Source organism: Camelus bactrianus, chromosome 6 (assembly GCF_048773025.1).
Source record: "Camelus bactrianus isolate YW-2024 breed Bactrian camel chromosome 6, ASM4877302v1, whole genome shotgun sequence".
Lineage (NCBI taxonomy): Eukaryota > Metazoa > Chordata > Mammalia > Artiodactyla > Camelidae > Camelus > Camelus bactrianus.
The window spans coordinates 85,764,506-85,792,022 of record NC_133544.1 but is presented as its reverse complement, the minus strand read 5'-3'; the positions used below and the strand labels follow the sequence as shown (position 1 = coordinate 85,792,022).

The following is a 27,517-nucleotide window of genomic DNA, read 5'->3' as shown; positions in this document are numbered from 1 at the left end:
CCTTACTGTGTAAACATATATATGTATATGTTAAACAAATATACGTGCACCAAATCATCACATTGTACGCTTTAAACTTACACAAAATTGTATGTCCATTATATGTCAATAAAGCTGGAAAGAAAAAAAGATGCAGTGGGCTAGGGTGTGGACTGCTCTCTGGATTTCTAACAAGCTTTGGTGATGCCTGCACTGCTGGTCCCTGGGCCATGCTTGGAGCAGTGAGGACGCACAGTGCATGTTCCATGGGCAGCATTCAGCAGTGCTAGTCGTTACCCTTCAGGTGGATTTCTCCTCTTTCTTTCCTACCACAGTACCGTTGCTCCCGCACACCCAGTCCTTCCATTTCTTTCTCTCTGTTCTTGAAAAGTCTTCCAGACCTTTGTTCCAGCTACTCCTGCTGAGTTCTTATGATTGACTGCACATGCATTTATGGTGTGTGTGTGTGTGGTGGTGGAGATGCTGAAATGGTCACACTCAGGTTTGGAAAAAGCAGTTCCATCCTGATCATACCTTACACCGTGACTTACACTTGCCAGTTAAAGAAAATTCTGTCTTTCTTGGGTCGAAAGGCTCTTTGAGCAATTAGTTGATTTTAAGTTCAGACTTACTGGCAGAGAGGGTGTCCCCTCCCTTCCCCACTCCCCAGTGCCTCTGAGCAAGGGAAGCTTCTCATCCTCGCATCCTGTGGGGAGAGGCTCCTGGTCTGAGCTTTGTGCTTCTCTGTCGCTTCCCCTGCCCTCTGGACTCCTTTCAGCCCCGGTCTCTGTCCTCGTGCATCTGCTGCTGACACATGGTGACACGGTGGTGTAACTTGGCTCTGCTGTTCTGGCATTTTCAGGGGTTGTTGGTCCCCTCTTGTTGACTCGACCCCATCTCAGACCTCACTGGCCTAATAGATCCCTGAGCACCAGCTACATCCTCCATCTTGGTCACTTGCTCTCTCCACACTCCCTTTGCTCCCAGCTCTGTGTCCTTCTTTGTCCTGTGCCAGATGCAGGTGGGAACTTCAGACTCCTCCACACTTCATTTGAGCAGAGACGCTCAGGGGCACTGGGTCCAGACCTCTCTCTTCCTGTGCATCCCACATGGTCCTCTCTGCCTGCTGTGGCTGCACCATAGTGGCATGGGTGCTGGTGAGGTGCCTTCCCTGGAACTCCAAACAGGAAGTGCGCTGGATCCGCTCTGGGTCCTGCTTTTCCTTCTTTCCCCTCAGAGTTGCTCTCTGTCCTCACTCCCTGCCCTGAGCTAAGGCTCAGAGGGAGAGGGTTCGCAGGCAGCTGCTTCTTCCCAGGTTTATCCTTTCCAGGATTCTCCACTTCCTCCCAGGAAGGGTTCTGCTTTCCCTTCTGTCTGTTGGGAATTGCTCTGCATCATGTCTTTCTTATTCCTCCTCCTTATAAACTCTGATCTAGGCAGGCCCATCCTACTGCCCCTTCTGTGAGGCAATAAACCTCATGCCCTCACCACCTCAATGCAAAAGAAATATGGGAATGGAAATGTTTTGCTTATTGAGAAGGGAAATTAGATTTAAAATATTTAAAAAGATATTATCCTTATTATGTTATGTATGTTATAGCTGCTGTGTGTACATTGGGAATGAAAAGTGAGCCTCCTTTGCTTCTTTCCTTTGTCCTTAGCAGACATTACGAATCTATCATGTTACACAGTCTTAGAAGACTTCTTCCCACAGTGTTCCAGGCAGCCGGGGACAGTTAACAAGAGCTGGTCTTGGAGACAGAAACACTCTCCTATCATTAGTACAGAATCAAGCGTGAGGAAGGCAAGGAAAATAAGCAAGATCTAAACCTCACATCCGCACAGGCGATGTAAGTCTAAAAGCTGGGAACTGTAGGATTGGAAACCACTTTAAAGTATGAAATCAGTACCCCACAAAATGATCGCTTATCCTCTTCTTGCATAACCTTTACGACAAGGAACTCACTACCCCTTGACAGTGAACTGCCTTTTTAGACTATTCTAAGTAGTAGAAAGACATTCAGTGTGTTGTACTGAAACCTGCTCATTTCAGCTGGCTCCTGCACATGAAAGATGTTAAATGCCCGTCCATACCGTTGGCCCTTCAGCTATTTGAAGGCAGCCACCATGGCCCCCATTAGTGTCTCTTTTCTAGGTTCAGCCTGCCCTGTTCTTTTCATTGTTGCAGCCTCCAGCCTCCTCACCAGCTTGGTGACCCTCCTGGATTCTGCCCTATTTGATGAGCCATTAAAAGCCAGGAAGGTGACTGATGGAGAATTCCCCTATCTTCCCCACCCCCACCCCACTTTTTCTTTGAAAATTGGACATACAAGTTGCATATAAAGGTGCTGATTGCTGGAGATTTGTAAGGGTTGCTGTTCCCTGCAGCCTGCTGCTGTGTTCTCAGAAACTCCAGCTTGTCCTGGTACTCATGCCCCTTTTCTACCCCTCTCCACATATCACACACACACACACACACACACCTTTCTGGGCGGCATCAGTTCCCAGCTGGCTACTCAGAGCAGAAGCTTGTACATGCTTATTTTACTGTTTGCTTGTCTAAGCTACAGGCTTAATAAGATGGCTGCAGGAGAAAATGTTTTCAGCTCAAACGGAGCCATTGAATTAAAATCACTTCGTTTTGAGAGATCTGTGAAAGTAACCTGTTGAAAAGAGCAGGGAAGGTCCTCAGAGGGGCTTGCTAATGCCTCCTCAGTTTTGCCCCCAGATGATTTGGTGCTGCTTGTTAGGGCGGGAATCCTGGGGTTAAAAAGAATGACTGTAATAACAGCCAACACGAACATGATTGAGCATTTTCTGTGTGCCTGGCTGGCCGTGTTCTGCCTGCTTTATGTTAATGAACTTATTTAATATTCACAAGTTTGACCTCTTGTCCAAGGTCGTGATCTACTAAGTGGTGGAACCGGTCTGAGCCCACACACTCTGGCTCCAGATCCCACGCGGTAATCACTGTGTGATCGTGTGCGTTAATGGTATCGCCTCCAGTAACACCCAGCGCATGTCAACAGACATAAGTAAGCGCATTTACCAAACTGTGAAACAAAGCTTCCCAAACTGTGTGGTTCATGTCTCCATGTCTCAGTTCCTTCATCTGTAAAAATGTGCTAATATAAATTAGTGGTGCTATTTATATAAATATAAATGGTGCTAAAGGCAAATTTTTTTTCCTACTCACCTTCCCCCAAAACACATAATTTCAATTGTTTTAAAAACAAGGCCACATCATTCATTCAGATTTGATCATGGGTTCTATTCTACTAAGATCTCCGTGGTCTCGAGTGCTTCTTTAGGGTTTTGGATGATGGCCCCCTTGCATGCATCACACTCATGTGGCTTCTCCTTCTGGAATTTATCCTCCCTGTCCACTCAAGCTCACCTAGATTTGCAAGTTTCAACCTGGCTCATCTCCTGCATGAATCCCCTGACCACCCCACCCAACTTTGAGGTCTCCTTTGTCTTAAAGTGAGCACAAGCCAGTTGTATTCCATCAACAGACATTTTTGAGCATTTATTATGTGCCTAGAATGATTCTAGATCAGGATTTCTCAACCACAGCACTATTGACATTTTGGAGGGTGTGATGATTAATTTTAAATGTCAACTTGACTGAGCCATTGGGTTCCCAGATATTTGGTCAAACATTATTCTGGGTGTTTCTGCGAGGGTGTTTTTGAATGGGATTAATATTTAATTGAACTTTGAGTAAAGCAAATTGCCCTCCCTGATGTTGGGTGGGCCTCATTCAACCAGTTGAAGGCCTGAATAGCACAAAAGGCTCACTCTTCCCCAAGTAAGAGAGATTCATCCTGAATGATGGCCTTTGAGCTGGAACATCAGCTCTGCAGGGTTTGGACTGGCTAGCCTCTGTAATACAGAGTGTAAACCAACTCCTTATAATAAGTGTCTCCCTCTGTACATGTATATAATTATTTTAATATAATATTATAAAAGAATAATAAAGTATAAATAAATATGTTATACATTTATAATTCCTGTTTCTCTGGAGAATACTAACTCAGGCAGGGTAACTCTTGGCTGAAGGGCTGACCTATGCATTGAATGTTTACCAGCACCCTGGCTCTACCCACCTGATGCCAATTATTACCCACCACAGCTCAGTTATGATAACCAAACTGTGTCCAGAAACTTCCAAATGTTCCTAGGGGTGCAGAATTGCCCTGGTTGAGAACCACTCTACCAGCTTCTGCTTCTGCTGGTATTTCTGTGTCTGAGGACCTCATGGTCTATCTAGGAGTCAGCACTAACAGTCAGGAATCATCAACATGCAACAATTAACTACTAACTTGTGAAACATTTTGCAGTCTAATTTTTAGCTAAACTTGTGTGCTTCTTTCTTGGGGGAGGAGTAGAGAGAAATGGAAGCAACCTTTACAGAAAAAGTAGAAAACTTCCTTCATTGGAGAAGGGGAATCATCTTAAGAAGTTATTACTTTTCAAGTATTGAAAGATTCATTAATGAGAGAAAAATCACCCATATGCATCAGCTCTACTGACTGACTCTAGTGGGTAAGAAATCTGTGCAATTCCACTTACAAATTCCACTTGAGCCCTGATAGTTTTGAGGGATTAAGTGATTCTTCAAATGAATCCATAACCCGTTTTTGGCCCTGGACACATTTAATAACAGAATTCTGGGAGAGTAAGATTAAGAGACACAATCCTTCAGTCCTTCCCCAAACAGTTTTATTACTGAAATGATTCATGCACTGGGAGTCACTGAAATTGATCATTCGTAATTTATATTCTTTGCAGACAGAGCTTTTGAGGTTCCTTTTCTTAGTAGTTCAATGTCAGTTGTCTGATGAACGATGCCAGTTGTTCAATGAAAATTTGGTTCAGTTCTCTAAGAAATTTACCATCCTGAAAACATTGTGAAGCCTGCAAGGGGTTGAGGAGTGACTCTGGGCTGGTTTTAGCAAGCTGTGCATGGCTGAATACATAAAGCATTAAAACTAATCTGAAACACAATGTGACAATCAATAGCAGTACAGTATGTGCTGAACAGTAAGGTTTAATATTAGCTTAGCCTTGCAGCAAGAGGCAGGGTACCAGTCAAGCTGGGGAGGAAAGAGCCAGGATGGAAGCCTTTCAGCTGAATTTAAGAGCAGCCTCTTTCTGAACTGTTTGCTGCTGGAGATGGCCTGAGCGCTTGGGGCAGAATTCAGTGCGGGGCTCCAGCACCTCTGTTCTCCTCCACCGTTGTCGTTTGTGAAGTGGAGCTGATGTAAACAGAGTTGATTTCTGCCTAACCAAGTGTCAGAGCTGTTGGACTCGAGGGGAGGTGGGGGTCATGTGCTTTAATCCCTCACATTGTAGGTGAGGAATTGCAGATCCAGAGTGGTGTTATGATAATTATAATAATAGTAAAATTAACTTATATGGAATGTTAATTGTCTTCCAGACACCCAGCTAAGCGCCCTATGGACATCTCGTTTTATCTCTGAGACAGACACTCTCATGATCCCATTGTTACAGGTGAGGAAACTTGAGTCAGAAAGGATTTAATCTTTGCTTCCAAATCACACTGAAAGTTAGAAGCTGACAGTACTCAAATCTGGGACTCCGCCCTTCAGCAGCCTGATGCGTTTTTCACTCTGCTGCTGAATTTTCTCATCTGTAAAGTCTCTTTCACTCCTTTGCTTCCTTCTCGTCTCCCTCCCTCCCACACAGGGCACTGAGCACTTAGACTGGACCAGGCACTGCCCTAGACTCTGGGAAAGCAGCTTCCTACAGCCAGTGGGTAGAGGACTAGTCCAGGAGAGATGAATGTAGGAGTTAACGTTTCTTAGTCTAGTCTTTCTCAAAAGTAGTGTGTGAAGAAGAGGGCCTGGACCCAGAGGCCTTGGGTAGGTGTTGGTGACCAGAAGGCCTGCCTGAGCAGGGCAGAGGGCCAGCTGATGGTGGATGGCCATGACTGGGGTGGGCCTTGTCCAGTGATTTCTCCTCAGGTGACCAAGAGCCCTGGATGTGGGCAGCTGAAATGACCTTAGCCTGTGCAGAAATGAATTTAGTTACATTGGGCACTACACTTGGCCTTTGTTGAATTTAAAAAGGGATGAAATATCACAGATTCCAAACCACTTGGGAATAGCCCGCCTGGGAATTAAGACAGTAGCTTTCTTAATGATAGAGCTGGAAAGCCAAGATAGATTTTACTATTTCCTCCTGCAATGAGATCCTGGAGTGGGGAGAGTTTGGTCTCCAGGGCAGACCCTCATTGCATGGAGGAGGCAGTAAAGACTGGGAATGTGAAACAAACACTTGTTGTCTGCAGAAAATCAAGGCTTCTTACTGTCAAAAATTACAGAGGATCTGAGGCTTTACCCTACTTGCAAGCTAACAAGCTAGCCTGCAGCTGTTTCATGGGTGCTGGCAAGAAGATAGGAGACTCCTGGATCAGAGACAAAGGATTTTATTCCTCATAGCAAATGCAGTAGCCAGGGCGTCAGCATGATGTTCACACCAGTTGCCCCCCAGGTCCCATGGGGACAGCGCAAGTGTTTCCAGATTGACCCTGAACACGCAGGGGACTGTTGCAGGAGAGGAAGTCAGAGCTTGGTGTCTCACCACTTTTATAGCAAGTGGAGGCAAGGCTGCTCTCTGCCCAGGGAGAGTCATTACCTCCTTTCTCAAGGTTTCTCTCTGCCAGTGCAAATCTGAATAATGGTCTGAGTGAAGAGCAGTCAGACTCTTGAATTCATGGCTTACACAGGCAGAATATTTAGAGATATTCAGGGACCATCGCAGACTGCCGCTTCCAACACCAATCAAATCAGGTCCCCCTTCCCATGGAAGGAGAAGGAGAAGGGGATGAGGAGAATAGAGAAGTGTTATTCCAACACTTCTCCCTCCTGGGGATAGAACAGCAGTCCCCTTGTAGGGCCACTTCCCAGCTTTTGCTAACTTAACCCACTGGGATTGACAAGCAAGTCAACAGGCTTGTGGCTGCCCCTCTTTGGAGAGGAGAACAAAAGTTTATCAGATAATCCTGCTCCACATCTGCTAGAATATGCCCAAACCAGTATTGTTCTTTCATATTATCCTTCTTGGACAAGTTGTGGGCAATTCATAATGGCTGGGCACCTAGTTATTCAATCAAACACTAGTCTAGGTGTTGCTGCAGAGATGTTTTGTGGATATGGTGAACATCTACAACCAGTTGACCTATAAATAGAGGAGATGGCCCTGATAATGTGGGTGGGCCTCATCCAATCAGTTGAAAGGCCTTAAGAGCAAAACTGAGATTTCCCTGGGAAAGAAGAAATTCTCTCTCAAAACTGCAACATTAGCTCTTGCCTAAGAGTTTCAACCTGCTGGTCTTCCCTACTTGCCAGACCCCACAGTTGTGTGATAAGATTCCTTGAAATATATCCTATTGGTTCTGTTTCTCTGGAGAACCCTGACTGATATGCCTGCATAGCACATAGAGGTCAGAAAAGACAGTAATTAAATAAACCCATAGCTTTGCTGCATTCATGCTCACTACACAGCCTTGTCATTGCTTATTCATGGTCTCAGGACTCTGACACCCTCAACCCAGACCTCAACAGAGAACACAGACTTCAACACCCTCAACACAGAACGCAGACCTCAATAGTCCAGCCACAACAAGATAACAAGTTGTCATTTTTGCTGCACTGTCCATATTTTCCAAACCAAAATATCAGAGCACAAGTTCTGATAGGTAAAAATGTACTTATAGGGAAAATGGGTGAGAATATTTGAAACCAGGTCTGTACCAAAAAATCTGGGACATATAGTTGCTGTATTTAGGTATCATTCAGGTTTACTTCACCCCAATCCGTTCCCCTGATCCGCATAAACTTTAAATACACCTCACAATGCCCAACTTCTTGAAACTGCAAGATTGAAGGTCTCCAAAATTACTCGACAAATATCCAATGAGTATGAGGCAGATCAGGCATCATCTTGGCATTTTGGATAAAAGGAAGAAGATACCATTTCTAGTCACTAATAGCGCACAGTCTGCTGGGACAGATGGGCAAGTAAGGAGGCGATTTCAAAGCAGGAACACTGGCATCCTGACAAAGCCAAGCCCCAGGGGCCGCCCAGGGCTGCACCAGCCCACCCCTGAGGTCCCCACAGGAATCTGGAGAGGACAGGAGGGGAACATCTCTCCTCCAGAAACCCCAACGTGTACTGAGTGCCAGGCTCTAGGCTAGGAGCTGGAGACTCCATAGTGAAAAATTTCCCTACTCTCTTGGAGCTTAGAGTTCACAGGGCAGAGAGCCTGCAGAGGCATAAGAAGATAATGCAGAGTGTTGAAAGCTACACAGCAAGACTGCCTGCTGACCACATCTCCTCTTCTGACATTTTCTTTCTTTCTAATCTGACTCTCCGAAGTCACATTTAAATCACCTTCGTTGGATTTAGGTTATTCTTAAGTTTGTAAGCAACACATTTACCAACTATCTCTTGGGAAGGGTTATTTGTCATCATTATAAGGGTTATAAGCTCATCGTTGTATGTTGATCTGTACCAAATTCATTCACAGAGGATGACTTATCACTATAATTTTGGAGTGACTTATGTTCTGATCATACCTTGTGTAATAACTCAATCAACCAAACAGACTACAGTATTAAAACTTGAGTTATAATGAGAATGTTGAAATTATTTTAAGTAAATAATGTTTGTAGCAGATCTTTTAATGTCATCCTAATTTCTACTTTCATTATGTTTTTCAGCAAATATATTCCAAGTAGAGTAGAAATTAAGGAATCTGTCTGTCTATCCATCCACCCCGACATATTGTAAGTTACTGTGCTAGGCACTAGGAATATAGGGGTAGCTAAGAATAAACTTTTCAAACACTCCAGTCTCCTAAAAGGATAAATGTGGTTCAATCATGCAAATAATGAAAATAACTAAATTTGCAGAAGGTTGATTGGTACTTAATGCCTGGCTACAAAGGCAATAGCCCTCAGAGTTACAGCCAGTCTTGGAGAATATATTTTTTCTTTTTGACTGTAAATGCAGGGATGTGCCTCTACACCCTCATGTAGGAGCTGATAATCCCAAAATAACAGACATCCAAATATTATCTGTACTTTTGCCATGATCCATATACATTTCAGAAATAAAATTTATAAAAGACAACATAATTCAATTTATAAACATTAATTGAGTTTCTACCACACACAAGGACCTACAGTAGGTTCTATGGGGGACATAAGGCAAGATCTATGCCCTTGAAGAATCTGCAGTCAAGTGAGGGTGTTAATTATTGTCATGGATTTATGAGTTTACTTGCCAGGCAACGGTCTCCTTTTTCAACATAATAACTCCTTTATGATTTTTGTGATGCTTTTATCAGTAGTTTGTTGGCTACAATGTCTCTGTATTAACCCAAGTCCCAGTCAAGATATCTGTATTGCAGGAAATGAATGAAAGGCTAAAAAGGAGGGTGATAAGGAAGAGGGAGAGGAACAAACACTGACACCCATCGGGCACTTTATTGTCTAATAAATTCACAGAAGGATCCAGGAAATAGGGATCATTGCTCTTTCCCTCTTTTTAGCAGATAACAACATAAAAGCTCAGAAATGTTCAAACATTTCCCTGAATCCAGACGGCAAGTGGCAGAGCTGGCATTTTTAGGTCTGCTTAACACCAAAGCCCAAGCCTGGTCTGCTACAGTATACTTGCAACCTTCCAAAAATGCGTGTGTGTTTTCAGAAGCAAACAAGCAAATAAACAAGCAGGCAAGACATACCTTGAAAGCAGTGAGTTTTCTGGCCCTGGAGGTATTTACAATAAGCTGAATAACTGTTGGCAGAGCATTGTGTGGAGGATGGACAGAGTAGTATCAACACCCCTTTCAATGCTGGGATTCCACCTCTGTGAAAGCAGAGGTAGGGTTTGTACATATTCCCCTTTTCGTGGGATCCTCTTCCGCACATGCCCTACCATGAATGGAGAGAGTCATTGCAGCAGGTAATGGGAAAAACAAGCCATCTACAAGCCAGGCATTGGGGCCTCACCAAGAATTGAATCTGCTGGCATCTTAACCTTGGACTTTTCAGCCTTCAGAACTGTGAGAAATGAATTTCTATTATTGAAGTCACCCAGTTCATGGTATTTTGTTGCAGGAGCCCACGCTGACTGACAGACCCCTTGAGGCTATTGTTAAAACCTATTTTTAAGAGTTGGGCTGGAGATTCTATTTGGGGAAAACCTATTTGGGGAGAGAGGTTGTCATAAGATCCTTTGATTTTTACAGATTGAAAAAAAAGTGGATTCCTTGGGGATAGGGAGCAGAAAGCGAAGGTGGGAGAGTGGTGTGAACCTCTGCCATAGCAGGCTGGGCAGCTGGCGCCTCGGGACACAGGTGTGCAGGGCAGAAATCCCTGCGCCTTCTCACCGGCTGGACTGAGCTCTGCGGGAGTGTGGGCTCTTTCTCCAAGCACCAAGGACCACGTTCAGTAGTGTCACTAAATGGCAGTGAGCTGAAATGACAAGGTGGACTGATTGGACACCAGGGCTCAGCAAGGGGACTTGGAAATTAGATGTCCCAACTGTCTCTTTGAACTGTGTAAACCTGTGAAGTTTTTGCATTTTGTTTTTTGTTTGTCTTCTAAACTGTTTATAGGAAGGAGGAGACCCAGAAGGCAGGGCCAGAGTGGAATAAATTTGAGTGAAAAAAGTCATTGCTGAGATTTGCTGCAGGAAATAATGGGGCAGTCAGTTCCCTGGGCCAGCGAGGGACCCCTCTCTCCTGGACAGAGGGGACAGGCTGAGGCAAAGGGAGGCAGCCACGTCCAGCCACACCTTGGGTCTTTACAGTGGCTGGGCAGCCATAGTCTTTGCGGAAAACTCAGTGTCTTTATTATTCTTGGTCTCAGAACTCTCAGACTTGGCATCTCAAAAACAAAAGAAAATTCTAGATGGAAGCCTTATTTAAATTCTGAAGAGGGGTTATACTTGGAGGAGCAGTGTTCAGATGTTTGGAGATTTAGGTCTTTGGCTATTTGGCACTTACAAAGAGCAGTAGCAGTAACAACAGGGAAATATAGATCTAAAGGTTTAATATTTACCATTTGGGTTTCACTGGGTTTACTCGGTTTTACAAAAACAGCAAAAACCCTGGCAGGCATGATGTGATTGAGTGACAGATCTTTGTGAGCAACCCGGGAAATTCCCCTTGAGTTTCAGGCGGTGGAATGAGAGAGGCTGGGAAGGACCAGTGGTGCATAAAGGTCCCGGGTATTTGTGTCCTGCATTCCTCTTTACTGAGGAACTAAGAGCAAATGCCACGGGGCAGGGCTGGGGAGTTTATCTTTTCCCTTATGATTTGTTAGTGACTCTCTTCCTCTGGGCCAGGCTCTGAGTTTCAGTCATGCCTGACGGATGCTCATCAACCCTGGATCCTACGTCCTGACACCTAGAGGAACTGCCTCTGCTTTCCCAGAGCGCCCTTCACCTTCTCCCTGTGTTCAGCTTTCTTTTCTCCCTGGGCTCCAGGAATCACTTTCAGAGGCCTGGTGAATCTTGACCGGGTGCTCTGAAAGCCCCTTCACTTAGGGGAGCGTCTAGTCTTTACCAGCCAAAGAGCCGATGGCTGCTCAGTGAGATCCTGGTCAGCCTTGGGGAAGGAGGCTTGAGAGGCATCCTGTAGATTCTAAAGATAAGCATTTTCTTTCTGCCCTGGCCCTCCGCTTACCTTCACCAGGAACGTCAGCAGCTCTAATCCAAAGCCATTGCTTCCTCTCCATCTCTCTGCCTCCTTCCACGCCTCTCTCATTTCCCCCCCGAGTGACTGACAGTATCATAACTCATCTCCCTGCCTTCAGATTCTTACTGTTTCAATCCATTCTCTGCATCAGCTACCCAAGAAAGTCTTCTAAAGCACACATCTGTTCACGCCGTTCTCTTGCGTAAAGGCACTCACTGGTTCCCTATCACCTTCAGGACACTTTGTATATTCACCCCGACTTGGAAGGCCCAGCCCCTCTTTCCTTCCTGGAAAAGGATTCATCATTTATCACCTCCTCTGAGAAGCCATCCAGACCCCTTTGGGTGGAGTCAGCCCCTTGTCGCCACTTCCTTCTCTGAGCGCCGTCCATTGCCCAATAATGGGGAGCGCTAAAGAGCTGGTGAGCTCTCTTCATGTCCCAGTTGCTGTCCAAGCACCTACCACGCGTTGTCTCATTTTGTTGTCACAGGAACCTTGGAAAGTCTGCACTGTCCGTATCTTCATCTTAGTTGAGGAAGTGATGCACAGTAACTTAAATGTGTGCAAGGTTATGTGGCTAGTTAGAGATGGAGGCAGGATTTGAACTTGAGTTGTCCAGTCTTGGGTCTCTGTTCTTAATCACCACACCGTTCTGTGCCTGTGTGTCTCTGTGAGAGCACTTATCACATGCTGCATTCTTTACTTACGTCTCTCCTTTCCATCAGACCGAGCACCTTGGGCAGAAATACAGTCTCATTCATCACTGAGACTAGCACACAGTTGATGCTTAATAAATGCTCGAGGATGGAAGGAGGAAAGGGAAGATATGTTGCTATGATTAAATGAAGAAGGACCTAGAAATAACCCTGCAAACAGTTCAGATTTTCTGGGGATGAGACCAGGCCTATGTTACTAGAGCTTTAAGGGAAGATCTTGTGCCATGAAAAAATCAGAATAGTTTTGCTGTAAGTGAAAAGCTAACGTTACGAGAAAGTTTGGACTAAGGTTGGATCAGAAAAAAAATTTATTTTAAAAACGAAACAACTGACCACAATCATTAGACATTTATTTTGTCCACAGTTCAGTAAATTCACTCAGACACGGTCTGGGTGGCTATGGGCTGGAATCCAAGCGAGAACATTCATGGGCAAACGGCTGCCACCAGGAAAGGGATCCCTGCTTGTTTGAGAAGCTGGTAAAACTGATGGATTCTTTCCCTAGAGAAATGCACACACCTGTTCTAGGAAATGGACTGTTATTTCCAAAGATTTCCTGTCCTCTGAGCACAGGAAACAGCTGAGGTGGGGCCGCGGCTCAGGCTTGGGCAGGGCACGTCCACCCTGTAGTGCGGCATTTCACCTGCTACGCCTCCCTCTCTGAACCTCTCCGCCCCGTGATTTGAATGTAGTTGGCTCCTTACCTCTGATGCCCCTTCCTGTCTGACTGGCACTGTGGGTAGAACAGGATCTGTTTGAGTCTAAAATTAGATTAAGAAAATATAAAGAGACAACCGCTACAAAATTGTGGAATATTTTTGTGGGGGGGAGGGGTCTGTTATGTGGGCAAAGGGTTGTTTATAATTCAATAGTTTTAAATTAATACTGTATTTGAGTTAAATTATTTAGCCAATGGACCAACGACTTATTGAGCACCTACTATGTGGGTAGATTATATAGAAAAAGAAGTTCATGCCTTTGTGTGTTTAAGCAAAGAGGGGAGACAGAGAGTAAGCATGATAAATAAGTCAAAACATGCTGTATGTTAGCTGGCACTAAATGCTAAAGAGGAAAATGAAGTGGGAGAGTGGGGAGGGGGAGGGGCAGGGAAGTCAGGGCTGTACTGAGAAGTACATTAGAGACCTGGAGGAGATGCAGGAGGGTGTATTTGTTTCCTGTTGCTGGTCTGACAAATTAACACAAGTTTAATAGCTTAAAACAACATCAATTTATTATCTTCTAGTTCTTGAAGTCAGAAGTCTGAAATTGGTCTCCCTGGGCTAAAATTAAGGCATTGGCTGGGCTCCATTCCTTCTGGAGATTTAAGAGGAGAGTCTGTTTCCTCCCTTTTCCAGTTTCCATAGGACACCCCCACACTTTGGCTTGTGACCTCCTTCCTGCATTTGCAAAGCCAGCATCACCAGGCCAAGACCTTCTCACACCATCTCTGATTTTTCTCCCTTTTGCCTCCTTCTTCTATTTACAAGGACCCTGCAGTGGCACTGGGCCCACCTAGATAATCCAGGATAACCTCGTCTCAAGGTCAGCTGTTTTGCAACCCCTGTTAGTTTGCTGGGGCTGTCTTAACAGAGGACTGGGCAGCTTAAACAACAGAAATCACTTTTCTCACAGTTCTGGGGCCGAAAGTTCGAAGTCAAGGTATTGGCAGGGTTGGTTCCCTCTACTGCCTTCTCCTTAGTTCATAGACGGCTGTCTTCTCCCTGTGCTTTCACATGGTCTTCTCTTTGAGTGTGTCTGTGTTCTGATCTCTTCGTACAAAGACACCATTCATATTGGAACAGAGCCCACCTTTGATGACCTCATTTTACCTCTTTAAAGACGCTACCTCCAAACACAGTCACGTTCTGAGGCTCTAGGGGTTAAGGCTCCAACACAAGAGTTTTGGGGGACGCAGTTCAGCTCATAACACAAACTCCGTCTGTTGCCTTAGTTCCCCTTTGCCATGTACCCTAACATATCTGCAGGATTGGGGATTAGGACAGGACATCTTTGGGTGGGGCATGGGGGAGGGAGCATTATTCTGCTTAGCCAGAGGAGGCCACACTGACACCAGGGGAAGAGTCTTCCAGGCAGAGGAGCAGCTAGAGCCGAGGTCCAGAGGTGGCGGAGGCCGGAGCCGGTGAGAGAGGAGAGCCCACAGCTCCAAGGTCATCACAGTGGGGAGCCTGCAGTGCTGGCCCTGCAGAACTCTGTGGAGACTCTGGACTTCACTCTGAGGTTTTGGTGGAGGAGCAACATGACCTGACTGTTTGAACAGGATCTCCCCTGGCTGCTGAGTTGAGAATAGATTAGAGGGGCCAAGGTGGCAGGTAGGAGCTGACTGCAGTAATCCTGGAGAGAGAGGATGATGGCTTGGGCTCGGGTATAGCAGGGGAGGCCCTAAAATGTGGCTGGATCCTGAATGGCTTTCAAAGGTAAAGGCATTAGGATTTTCTCATGGGTTGATGTGAGTGGAATGGAAGAGTCAAGAATGACTGAGGGCTTTTTGGACTTGTGTGACCAGAAGAACAGAGCTGCTGTTTGTTGAGATGGGGACACTGTGGGAGATAAACAGCTCCACTTGGGACATGTGTGAGATGCCTAGTTAGACACCCAAATGTGAGAAGCTAGTTTTCTTTACGTATTTAAAGCCAGTCTTTAAATATTTAAATTTATACATTTAATGATTCTTGTGAGAAAATAAAAAAATAATTTCACTTATTCACTGATTTTCAATTAACTCATGGGCACAGATTAAAATCAGTCCCATTTACAGACTTGGTTAATGGCATTCCCTTAGACATCTTCAACCACATTTATAAATTTAATATGTTTAATTTTAAAATACTTCAAATGCCTGGCAGAGTATACTTACAGTATTAATAAGCAAAACCCTCTTAAGCATTCAAATTACTCTTACATCCAATAAATGAATAATTATGGTAAATTAAGTTCTCTTAAACACGCCACACTCTATAAACTTAAAATTCTTATACTTTCCCACTAAAAATGAAAATAGATTCAGATTCTCTTAAACATGACAGACACTTTGAGGGTTGTTTTTAGTTGTCGAGCGGGGAAGTGATACTTGCTTTCTATGTGTAACTTGCAAGGATGTTGTGAAGAGAGCACAAGGCGTGGCACTTGGATGATGCAAACAAGCTGTGAAAAGTTAGGATGCAGTTTTCATTGCTGGAGAAAGCTAACCTCTGTCGAGGACACTCTGAGAAAGCTAACCTCTGTCGAGGACACTCTTGAACCGTGTCTTGAAAGATGAGGGTGAGTTTTCTTGTTTTTTTTTTTTTCCCCCTTCCACACATGAAAACTCACTCTGAAAAAGAGCAGATGATTTAGATGAGGTATAAATGACCAGTAGAAACGTCCTGTGCCTTCTCTTCCAGAGATATGATACTGACACCGTAACCGGGGACTCTCCTAGTTGGGAAGCCCGCCGGTCCTCGGCGGGGGAGGGTCTGGGGGCTTCTTGGGCCTGGAGGTGTTTTGTTTGGACAAGTGAATGAAATGATGTGTTTTGCTTGGACAAGGGAATGAAATCACAGCAAACAGGCAGCCGCCTGCTCTGCCGACCCTTGTGCCGGCCTTTCTCCCTTGGTCCATACATTAGGTAGAGAATAAGGGGGTTAGCAGGAGCAGCAGCAGTGAACACTGCACGTGTGCGGAGAGGGGCTGCAGGGTCTGGATGCTTGGCAAAGCCCCCAGGGCACTCACCTGTTTGCTCCTAAGAAGGAAGAGAGGGGCGCCCTCCAGGGTCCTGATAGGAACACTTGGGGAGCTTCCTCTGACAGTTTTGCTTCCTGGGAGAGGAGTGTCACCCTCCCCTCTGCAGTCTAAGCAGGGTGGTTCATCTTAAAGTGTCTGTTCCTGGTGTCTGCCAGGCAGTAGTTTCTACTGGGCCACTCAGCCAGCAGCTCCGGCTCCTGGAAGCATTGACACCCTCCTACTGTGTATGATGTGGTGAAAACCTCAACCCCCCGAGGCCATGAGGGTGAGGCAGGCCTGCAGGGTACACTGCCTCTTACCGGCCAGTTTGTTGACCTGGGCAGAGGTGCAGTGGACTCAGGTCTGGCTTCTGGAGGATGACTAGGCTCAGCTAACGTTCTCCTGGACAGAAGGGCCAGTGGGTCATGGATTTGGGGATGGTAATCCCTTGGCATGACTGAGTCTCCCTGCTTGAGGGTGTCCAGCTTTGATTTTGGCCCCTGGGACTGGTCTGCTGCCAAGTGGAGAGTCTTGCCTCTTCCCTTTCCCCTCCTTCCTTCCCCTTTTCTTGGAGTCTGGGGTGGTCGCACTGCCCCATGGGACATGCCACTGTGGCTGGGCTGCTTCTGACTCAGGGCACCTCTGCGCCAGCAGCCCTAGGGACTGCAGCTCATCAGGGCTCCAAGACCCTTCCCTCACCCTGTCTAACTTCCCTGCATCGCAGCAGGAGCACTAACCCCGAGTTACAAGTCAGGAGGCTGACAGCCACAGCTGTCAAGGAACGAGCTCCAGATTACACAGCAAATTCACTGTCCAGGTGTGAGGCCGGAGCTGGAATCAGGTCTTCTACATTCCTGAGGTTTTTTTCCCCTGTACCACCCTGTGCCTCTGCCAACTGGCCGTCCACAGTTACAGGTACAGGGATCTGCTAGGTGCCCAGCACAGAGCTGGACACTTGGGGAATGCAGAGGGAGGGATAGAAAAGGGCCCAGTTCACAGCAGTGTGAGGAAGTTTCTAGCAGCAGGTCTGGACCAGTGCTGAGAGGTCAGGGTGTCGGTGAGAGAGAGTGCACACACAGAAAAAGACAAGGGACAGACACAGGGGAGAGAGGGAGAGAGGGCCGGAGGAGCTTGTCTTGCCTTCCACGTGGTCACAGAGGGAGGGTTTGCCGCTGAGGCAGGCAGCAAGGTTGTGATGAGGCGGGACCCGGGCCGGTGCACAAAAGACAAGCAAGTCCTACGTCCGTTCGCGGCCTACCTGGGGAGACAGACCGGTGCGTAGTGTTAACAGTGAGTGTGGGAAATCCTGCTATAGAGGAGACACGGGTGCTGTTGGGGCCCAGCGAGTGGCCCACCCACTTCAGGGAGCAGGAGGAAGATGGAAGTGGCAGGGCAGTGATGCTGCCCGGGGGCAGGCAGGCCTGGGGGAAGGACGCTGTGAGGGTCCTCGGGAGCTGGAAGGATGCCTGAGAGCAGCAGGGCTGGGACCGGGAAGCAGGGGCTGCAGAGACGTGTGTGGGATGTAGGAGCACTCGTCCTGGTTCTGTAATAAGTTCCCCTCAAGTTCTTTAAAAATGCAGAATTTTCTCCTCTCACTACCAAGATTCTGATTTTTAATAGGTAGGTGTGGGGTGGGCTCCCGGTGTCTGTATTTTAAATGCCACTCAGGCTCACTTACCAGCTGTTAGAAACCACTGGTTTAGTCAACGGCCGTACCACCCTGAACGCACCCGATCTCGGCTGATCTCGGAAGCTACGCAGGGTCCAGGGTTGGGCCTGGTTAGTACTTGGATTGGGTGCTGCAGGCTTTAAAAAACAAGAAAAAAGGAAAGAAACTGCTGGCTTAAACTAAATCTAATGATGGTCTTGTCTTTTATCGTCATTGACTTTCCTTCTGTTTGGGCATTTATAGAAGTTTTGCAATGAGGCTTGTTCCTGGTGGCTGGTCCCTCGGCTTTTTCACATCAAGAGATGCTGTTTTTTTTTTGAAGGGGACAAACCAGAACCAATACCGTTGTCCCTTTGAGGCTTGAGACAAGGGAAACAGGGCCCATTAGTCTGTTAACCACTGGAGGTGAATCCTAGGGGGAACACTCCGTAGCTTCAGATAGTAAAAATGCGTGGTGTTAGGGAGTAACTGTTAACATACGCTGTAAGATGTTTACGATTCCCCGGGGCCAAATAAGTAAACATTCTTCCAACTTAAGCTGCAGGAGATAGGCAGTTTCACAAAGAGGTGCTTTCTTCATTTATATGAGACGACTACGTGCAAAGGAGGGAGTCTCGGGTGCAGGTGCGGAAGCCTCTGCCTAAGACCTGTGAAGGGTGCTTGTGTCGGACACTGTGTCTGCTGGACAGGTGGCCAGAGTCGGAGACCGGGGAAAGGGAGCTTGGTGATGACCTGCTGCTGGGGCATCATCCAGTCCCTCTCGTGAGACAGGGAAAGGTCACTGTCAAAGCCTTACCTTCCTGAGGGCAGAGAGGAGAGAGACAGAGATGGTTCTTGGAGATAACCTTTAAGAGCACTGGCCATGCTGGGTATACCTAATTCTAGGAGATTAAACTAGATTAGACAGAGGCCTGTGCAGGATCAACTTGACTCAGAAATCAAGTGAGGCTGAGTGAGTGGGTGGAAAGGGGTACTGTTACAGGTTGGGTTATGTCCCCCCAGAAGAACATATATGGAAATTCTAACCCCCATTACCTCAGACTGTGACCTTATTTGGAAATAGAGTCTTTACAGAGGTAATCAAGTTAAAAGGAGGCCATTAGGGTGCTAGCTTAGCATTAGGATGCTAGGCCAAACTATCTAGCATCCTGAAAAAGGGGGTAATTTGGACACAGAGACAGCTGTGGGCCCTGGGTCATCTTGATGTGTGTGTGTGTGTGTATGTGTGTGTGTGTGTGCGCGCGCGTTGTAGGGGCTGCCACGAGGTGGCCTAGGGCTTAGGACTTAATGCAGATGTGTAGATCTGGGTGGACCTGAACTTTGGGGAAGACGTTGGGTAAGAGTTTGCCTGTGTCTCAAGAAGGCTGCTCCATGGCTGGCAGGTCAGCAGAGGAGTGGGCACTTTTGAGCTTCCAAACGAGCAGCCACTCCCTTTGCAATTTCCCGTGTGAGGCTAATGTGATACAGATGGTCAAGAAATACATTTTGGGGGCCATTTTAAAGGCATGTTCCATGGCATCCTCTTCAGAGCCACACTGGACAGGCGAGTTTCCTTTTCCAACTCCTATCTGGATGGAAGGAATCCTTCTGCCTAAATCTGAAGGTTTTTCCCACGTAATCTCTAATCTGCAGATAGAGGAGCAATTCTCAGCCTCTTTTATATGGAGACCCACATTTGATGCCCTGCCCATTTTTTTCATGGTATTGCTGGTACCTAGCACAGTGCCTGGCACAGAGTTCCTTCAGTACGTATTTGTGGAACCAGTATAATGAGAGGCATGTCTGGACTGGACCCAGCAGGACCGTTAATACCATGGAAAGAGCATCAGCAGAGTGACCTTGCCTCATTACAGGGACAGAAAGGCAAGGGACGTGTGTGGGTCATTGGGCTTCCGGGTTGAGGGAGTGGCCTTGTTAGGAAGGGGGAAGCTGGGGGGCTCTGTGGCGGGGGATACGAAGTTCTCTCTTGGTTTGCTCGGAACTGCTAAGCCAGCTCCTGCTAAACTCGTGGGGAGGGGATGTGTCTCTGGGGCTACCCAGACTTACCTTCTCTCAGTATCGTGGTTGTTATTACTATTGTTACGGTCTCCGTATGAACCAGCTGTACTTCTAGAACATTCTCAGGTATGTGATCTCCTGGAGAGTCTATTCAAAATGCAGTTTCCTAGGCTTTTCCATTGCAAATCTTGATGCAGCAAATCTGGGGATAGACCTCAGGAAACAGATCCTTAAATCTCCTCACCTGTGGAATGATGGCGTTAGATGAGCTCTGGGGTATCCTACAGTTGGAAAGGTCTAGAGTTCTTTCCAGTGGTGCAAAATCTAAGCACAAGATGCTTGCATTTCTGATGTTGAAGGTTCACCTCTGATGCCTGACCTTGACTGTTAATATGCTTCAGGAAGTTGTACATTTCACTGGCCCACATGTTGACCTGGTTCCAGGCACGTGTGAGAACACGGCCCCCAAAGCGGGAGGGAAGTTGATCAAGTGGAAAGGACGAGGCCCCCAGTGTGGCTCAGTTGTCTCCCTCTGCTGCCCGTACAGATCAAAGGGATGCTCATGCAGGAGTCTGTGCATGTCTCTCAGACTCCGGCTCCCCGGGTGGGCACTTTCTTTTATGTTGTGAAATAACATGATAAGAGGAAACCCATGGCTTTGTATTGGCCTCCTGCGGTGGAAAGTCCCAAGATGTGAAATCTCATACTGCGTCCTCCCATGGTGTGACGTGAGATGAAAGAAGGATGGGAGAGAGGTGCTGGCCCCTCCTGGAAGGACATGTGGTACTACTGAAGGCGACTCGGGCTCTTGGGCTCTGTTACCCACGGGAGACCTCTGCACCTTAGGTGTGGCCACAGGCTAAGTGGTACCAGAAAGAGCAGGACTACTGATGCTTCGGGAAGCCTGAGGCTTTGGTTTCCATTCACAAAGAAGTGCTGAGGTGGTGTAGAATCTCCATGAATAACAACTATTACCAGTCACCCTGGGGCTGACATCTGTGGAACAAGCCTTCAACTTACTCTGGTTAAGTTAACAAGCTTGGCTCTGCTCTGCCAGCGCTCTCAGGACAACAGAACCACATGCAGGCGACCCAGAGGCTTTGTGCAAGGTGTGTGTGGTGTGTGGTGGATGGTAAGTGTGCTGTGTGTGGTATATGTGTGGTGTGTGTCTGAGGTATGTGTGGTATGTGGTGTTTGTGGTGTGTGTGGGGGGTGTGCATGTTGTGGTGCAAGGGGAAGAGTCCTGGACCTGGGTCCTGGGCCTTCAGAGAGCTCCCAGAACCTTAGTGGTGACTTGTTTTTTTTGGAATAAACTCCTAATGTCATTCAGAATTTGCCCTCCTGTCCTCATTTCCAGCATAATTTCCCACCACCTGGCTGTAGACCTACCCTCACACATAGGGCGTGGGGGCTGTGCTTAAAGCCTTACTTGTGTAATTTCTCCTGTCCCAGAGCCCCAGGAGGGCACAATGCCATCTCATTCCTGTCCCAGGTTAAACAGAACTCAAAAGCCTCTATACTTGTCCTGACTGCCCAAAATGATCCCCAGTGTTCACGGGGAGTGGGAGGCAGATGCAGCAGCACTGGACTTTCCAGCCGCTGTGCATCACCACTTGTCCTATTAAGTCCCAGCACTGATACCGATAACAACATGGACACCAATCTGAGTGTGGCCACTAATATGAATAGAAATAAAAATACCAACATTAATGCGAATGTGAATGGAAATACGAATATTGATACAAGTAGCAGTGGAATATCCAGGACAAATACCAACAGGATCACGAATATGAATACTAACATTAGCTTTTCCATTGACTCCAGAGGGCTATCTGAGGCTTAGATAAGTCACTGTTCACAAAAGCACTGTAATATTTGGGTCTCCTTACCATCCCAGAGTCATCCTCTACCTACCTTTCTTTTCCTAGCAGGAGAAGTCAGTTCTTAGGAGAGGGAACCACTTTGGGGCTAGGAAGGGCAGAAGAAAACAGTAAGATGACCCTCAAAGTGGAAGCCCTGGCTCCCGTGGGGTGGAGAGCAAATCTCCTTCTGACCCATGTGAGGTGGGGACAGCCTCACAGGCCCTGATCCCGCCTCCATCAGCCAGGGTGAGGTGAGGAGCTGCAGGGGGCCTCCCTCCTCTGTCAGATCCTGCAGAAGAGGGCCTCCAGGCATCGGGATCTGGTGAAAACCCCTCGACACGGACACAGCCCATGTGTTGAGTCTGCTTTTGGCAGCAGGTGCTTTCTAGACCAGGTTCTTCCCATTTGTTGGAAGAAAGAACAAAGTACACATGGCAAAACCCTCCTAGGTTGCCAAGGAGAAGCAGTGAGAGACACAGTGGGGGGACCCATGGTTGAGTTTGTCTTGGGCAGCATGTGATGTCCAGTCTAGAGGCCTTGGAGTGTGGTTCTCCTGCTTCACATGACAGTGGAGGTTGACAGCTCTTGCAGCTTTGCCTTTATGGTTTGCTGTGAGTTGCAGCCATGCTTACTTGATAGGAAGCTCTCATCAGGACGCCACCGCCCCCTTGTGCTCAGGATAGCATGTTCTCCTTGGCCGGCCTGGAGAGCTGGGTGGAGGAGGCTCTGCTGGGCAGCGTGGCCCGGAGTGTGGCCAGAGCCCAGCGGGGGCAGAGCAGCCTCCCTGCTCCCACCAGCACTCGCGCTCCACTGCCAGAAGCTGAAGGGGCCTCAAATATCACGGCCCCCAGTTTTGGGTTCTGCTGTAGCTGCTTACTCAACTTCTCCCGGCTTCGTCTTCCTTGTCTGCAAAGCAGAGCCAGTAACCTGCTTATCTTCCTGAGTGAGTGATGTTGAGGAGTCAAGGAGATGACGGGTAAATAGGAAAGTGTCTCAGAAAATGATAGCTCTGACTCTTATGATTATTATTTTCCATCTGAGCAAGGGTTTTCATTTGGTGGAACTGTTCTTTCAGCAGCTTCTGACCCTCCCTGTTCCGCAGTCCCTCTAAAAATACCGCCTCTCCTGGGTGGGGAGCAGAGGCAAGGCTCCACATGTTTCTGACTGGGGCTGAGGATTCACAGAACAGGAACTGAGTTATATTTAGGGTGTCCTGAGAATTCCCCGGACACTCTTTCAAGCACAGGCAGGTGTGGGGAATCTCAGAGCAGAGGGGAGAAAGAGGATCCTTAGGGAACAGTGATGAGAAGGAAGCCAGAAGGGAGAGCAAAGCTGGATGACACTGCACAGAGAAGGGTGAGAGGCAGTGGAGACATCAGGGAGGAGCTGGCTTTGCTCCTGAAGAGGCAGATGCCTTGGGATGTCGCTGAGGGCAGGGGAGTGTCCTTGAAGGCAGGCGTGTAAGGTGGGTGGGTGGACAGCAGGGGAAACAGCTCCTGGGCAGCACCCTGTCAGCCTCACACAGTCTCCCTGTCCATGTGGGGGTGCCACTGAGGATGGAAACTTGGCGGTGGGTGGGGAGGGGTGCCTCACTCTTGCTCTCCAGGGCTGTTACCTGGCTGACTGGTGAGGGGGTGGGTGGCTATATTGGGGAGTGGGTCTAGTCACTTCTCTCCTTCCTCTGAGCATCCCTGAATGGAGGTGTAGTCTCTTGGAGCTGACCTCCAAGTGTGCCTAACGAAATCATCCAGGTAACGCTTCCTTCTTTTTTCAGGTAGGCTCTTAAAGGAGTAGTGTATTTTCCCCATGCAACAAAACTGGGAGAAACAACATTTCTGCAGGTTTCTTGATAGGTTCACCAAAGTGGAAGCACTTCTCTGAAAATTTCTTCTAGAATATCTTTCAAGCTTCATTTGTTCAGAATCCTGGCTGAAATCCAAACCCCACCCATCATGTTAGAATTTGCTTCCCAAGGGCCCCCTTTGTAGATGATGGAGTGGAGGGTAGTTCTTGAGGGCTCAGAGGTCTGCATGGTTATGGGGTAGAGCCTGGTAACAACTTGTAAACCCTAAAGGAACTGTCCCACTTAGCCTTCCACAGGCATATCTTGGAGATACTTAAGGTTTGGTTCCAGACCATGGGATTAAGTTGAATATCCTAATAAAATGAGTTACATGGATCTTTTTGGTTTCCTAGTGCATATAAGTGTTATGTTTACACTGTACTGTAGTCTATTAAGTATGAAATCACATTATGTCAGAAAAAGTACATACCTTAATTAAAGATATTTTATTGCTAAAGAATGCTAACATTCAACAACGCAGCGTTGCCACAACCTTTGATTTGTAATACACACAATATCTGTGAAATGCAGTAGAGTGCAATAAAACAAGTACCCTGTACAAAACTCTTAGCTCTCCAACCTCAGGCACACACAAAAGTGTATTCGTAGCTGGCCAAAACCTGCCTCTCTAGTGATACAGCAAAGCCAGGAAAATCGCTATTCTGCCACATTGCTTTGAGGCATGCCTTTTAAAAAACAAAGAATAAATCAATGAACTACCATCCCTCTCTCCCCATCCCCCATGGACCGCAAAATCTGTTCACAGTAGAAGGACTAGAAAGTCACTTGTTTAGACTTTTTTCAAGCATAAAAAATGCTGATATTTCAAAGACAGATATCCTCCTTTTAAGTGCATTCATATCCATTAACATCTTGTCTTCTCATGATTCCTCTTGGCTCTGTTTTATGGTTGAAGAAAGAGAGGTTGAGAGGTTTAAATAGGTTGTCCAGATCCAGTTGCTGCTCCATGGGGCAAGCACAAGCCACGTTCAGAGATTCTGACTCCAGAGCCGTTCCACCATTCTGCCCTTAACGTGACTTGGGTTGGGTCACAGGGTCTGGGGTCCCTTCGGCTTCTGAGCAGTGGACAAAGCGTGCTTTGCTGGAAACCAGTCTGGCAAGTCTCTCTCCACTCACCAGAGCCCCCCTGAGGTAAGCAGGGTAGCCTAAACCATCGAGTAATACAATCTTTGCCCTGAAGACACAGTGCAGTCTTCAAGGCCACACTCCAGAGTGGGCTACTGTCAGAGAAAACGCTGCAGGAAGGAGGTGGAGGCTGCATGCTAGGGACCTGGTATCGATGAAACCGTGGCAATGACCAACAGTAGATCATAAAAGCAAAGTTGTAAAAGCCATAAACCTATGTTGTTACGTAAAATCCTAAAACCATGTTCCAAATCCCAGACTGGGCATTCATAAACTTCCAGTATTGATTATGTGACGGGTCCCAGTGCCCTCTAGGGTGTTTCTGATACTGTAATGCAGTAACTTATCTTCCTGGCTGCACTGTTTCACCATTTTCTCCCTCACATGTTGACTTACGATTTTGTTGAAGATCTATTTCACTCTTTCTCATGTGATAGCTAATCAGTTACTGTTCATCTTACCCTCAGACACCTTGCTCTTTGACAGCAGGTCCTGTTCAGTGTTATCCACGTCCCTCTAGTGCCTAAAATAAGCAGTAGGTGTCATCAATGTTTTTTGATTGCGTGTGAGACCCCAAGACGTTGGCTGGAACCACCAAAGCTTGCACTTAGTTTGAGTGTGATGTATTTCCCTCCGGATGTAGAACATTGGTTTATAAATGACTCCTCAAAAACAAACTGAGATCTGTAGGAAGGGTCTTTAAGTGTTTTTACTTTTAACTCAATTTCACTCTTGAGAACATATTTAAGGAAATAATCTGAAAAACAAACAGATATCTCTGCCTAGGAAGCACCTGATAGTATTATTTGTAACAGTGAGAAACTGGAAATGATCCATGTATCTGATAGTTCTGAAGGGATGACATCAAATGGTTTATCTGTTAGATCAACTATTAGGCAGCCATTTAAATGATGCTTATTAAGGCTTTTTATGACTTGCAGAAATGCTTAGGATATAATGTTATATGAAAAGACTAGAATTCAAAACTATATGTGAAGTCTGATATAGGATTATCTCAACTATGAAAACAGCATGGAAAAATTGCGAAGAAAAGTGACAATTTTCATAGTGATTTCTCTAAATGGAGAAACTCTGAGTGATTGTTACTGCTACAGACTGAATGTTTACATGGCCCCTGCCCAGATGTACATGGTGGGACCTGATCCTTGGTGTGATGGTATTTGGAGGTGAAGCCTTTGGGAGGTGGTTATGTCACGAGGGTGACACCCTCATGAATGGGATTAATGCTGTCATCAGAGGGACCCCTGAGTGATCCCTTGCCTCTTTCGCCATGTGAGAACACAGCAAAAAGAGAGCGAGCTAGGAACCAGGAAGCAGGCCCTCACAGACACTGAATCTGCTGGTGCCTTGTTCTTAGACTTCCCAGCCTGCAGAACTGTGAGAAACAAATTTCTGTTGTTCGTAAGTCTCCTGACCTACAGGATTTTTGTTACAGCAGTCCAAACAGACCAGACAGTTACTTTCTTCCTTACATGCTTCTATAAACATAGATTTTTAAAACCAAAACTAAAGTAATCCTCCAAAAACCAACAGATAAAGTATTATCTTTAAAGTGATGAAAGTTACTGTAAAAAAGAGCCCAGATAACTTATATCCAAACACTTATTACCAATTATTGTGAAAAAAGGCAGGAGAAACAAAAAGGAAAATGGGCAGAAGTGTATGAGTGGACCTTTCACGGAAAGTCCACCGCCCTAACAAGTACGTGCAAACATGGTCACCCTCACTAGCAGGGGAGATGCCCATCAAAAGTGCAGGTGAGAACCCGTTTTTCACCCAGTGATTGGCAAGATCTAGGAAGAGTTCTGGCGAACGATCTCTCTGGCTCTCAGGTTTCTTTTACAGTATTGATGAGCAACACAGTCCTCAGGAAGGTGTAATTAGTGTCTAAGAAACACATGTACCTCTCTGTAAGTGCAGAGGTATAAACTTGCGGCTGCTTCATCTGTGGGAGGCATCAGACAGGGAAATCAAAAGAACTTTGCGCCATGAGTTCTGTACGTTAGAAACTCTTATACGGAATACTGATGTGGCTTCCTCTCTCTTAAAACAGAAAGCTCCTTTCTGGGTTCTCTGGGAGGCAGACTCTGAGACAGAGAGGAGCACGTGGGAGTTTACTAGCAATGTCCTTGGGGAGGGAGCAGGATTCAGCAGAGGAAGAAGCCCAGCTGTGACGGAGTCTCAGGGTAAGCTGTCACGGTGACCCTGCAGGCAGTTCTAAAGATGGGTGACCCTTCAGAGCTGAGACAAGAAAGCTGGTATTTATGTTCCCTGTGTCAGTCAGGAATGTGACATGCCCATGGGGGAAGTAACTGCTCATTCGGCTAACGCAATTCCAGAGTGGCTGATCCTCTGTGCCACTCCCAGCAGCTAAAGGAAGAGGGTCTGGGGGTGTATCACAGTGTCCACCGTAAAGTGTGCACTTGATTGCTTTAAAAAAAAAAAAAAGCCTTTTTAGGTTCAAAGCAAAATTGAGAAGGTACAGGTACAATTTCCCTTATATTCCTGGCCCCCCCCACGCCCTTCCTCCATTATTAGCACTCACTTGGGAAGTGGTACATTTGTTATGACTGAGGAAGTACACTGACGCACCATAATCATAGTTTACCATAGTCTATAGTTTACGTTAGGGTTTGCAGTTGGTGCTGTACATCCTATGGGGCGGACAGATGTACACTGACATGGGAATCTGATGTGATGAGGGTTGAGGTAGAGAGGTAACCTGCTGAATGCATATTCTTTAGAAAACAGCAAAGTTAACAAAAAGAGAGGGTACCAGTGAAGATGTGGGAAGGCTGATAATTTCATATTTTGCATTTGGGTGAG

General features: G+C 46.6%; 1 long non-coding RNA gene across 6 annotated transcripts in view; it reads left to right on the top strand.

Annotated features, from left to right (window-relative positions):
- The window catches only part of LOC123612644 (uncharacterized), an 80,198-nt gene that overhangs the window by 25,750 nt on the left and 26,931 nt on the right, over window positions 1-27,517 (top strand). The window contains exon 3 of one of the 6 annotated variants that reach the window (XR_012507689.1): window positions 5,423-5,496. The exons of the other annotated variants lie outside the window; for them this stretch is intronic. This is a non-coding gene — a long non-coding RNA (uncharacterized LOC123612644). The remainder of the gene's footprint in view (window positions 1-5,422; window positions 5,497-27,517) is intronic. 6 annotated transcript variants of the gene reach the window in all.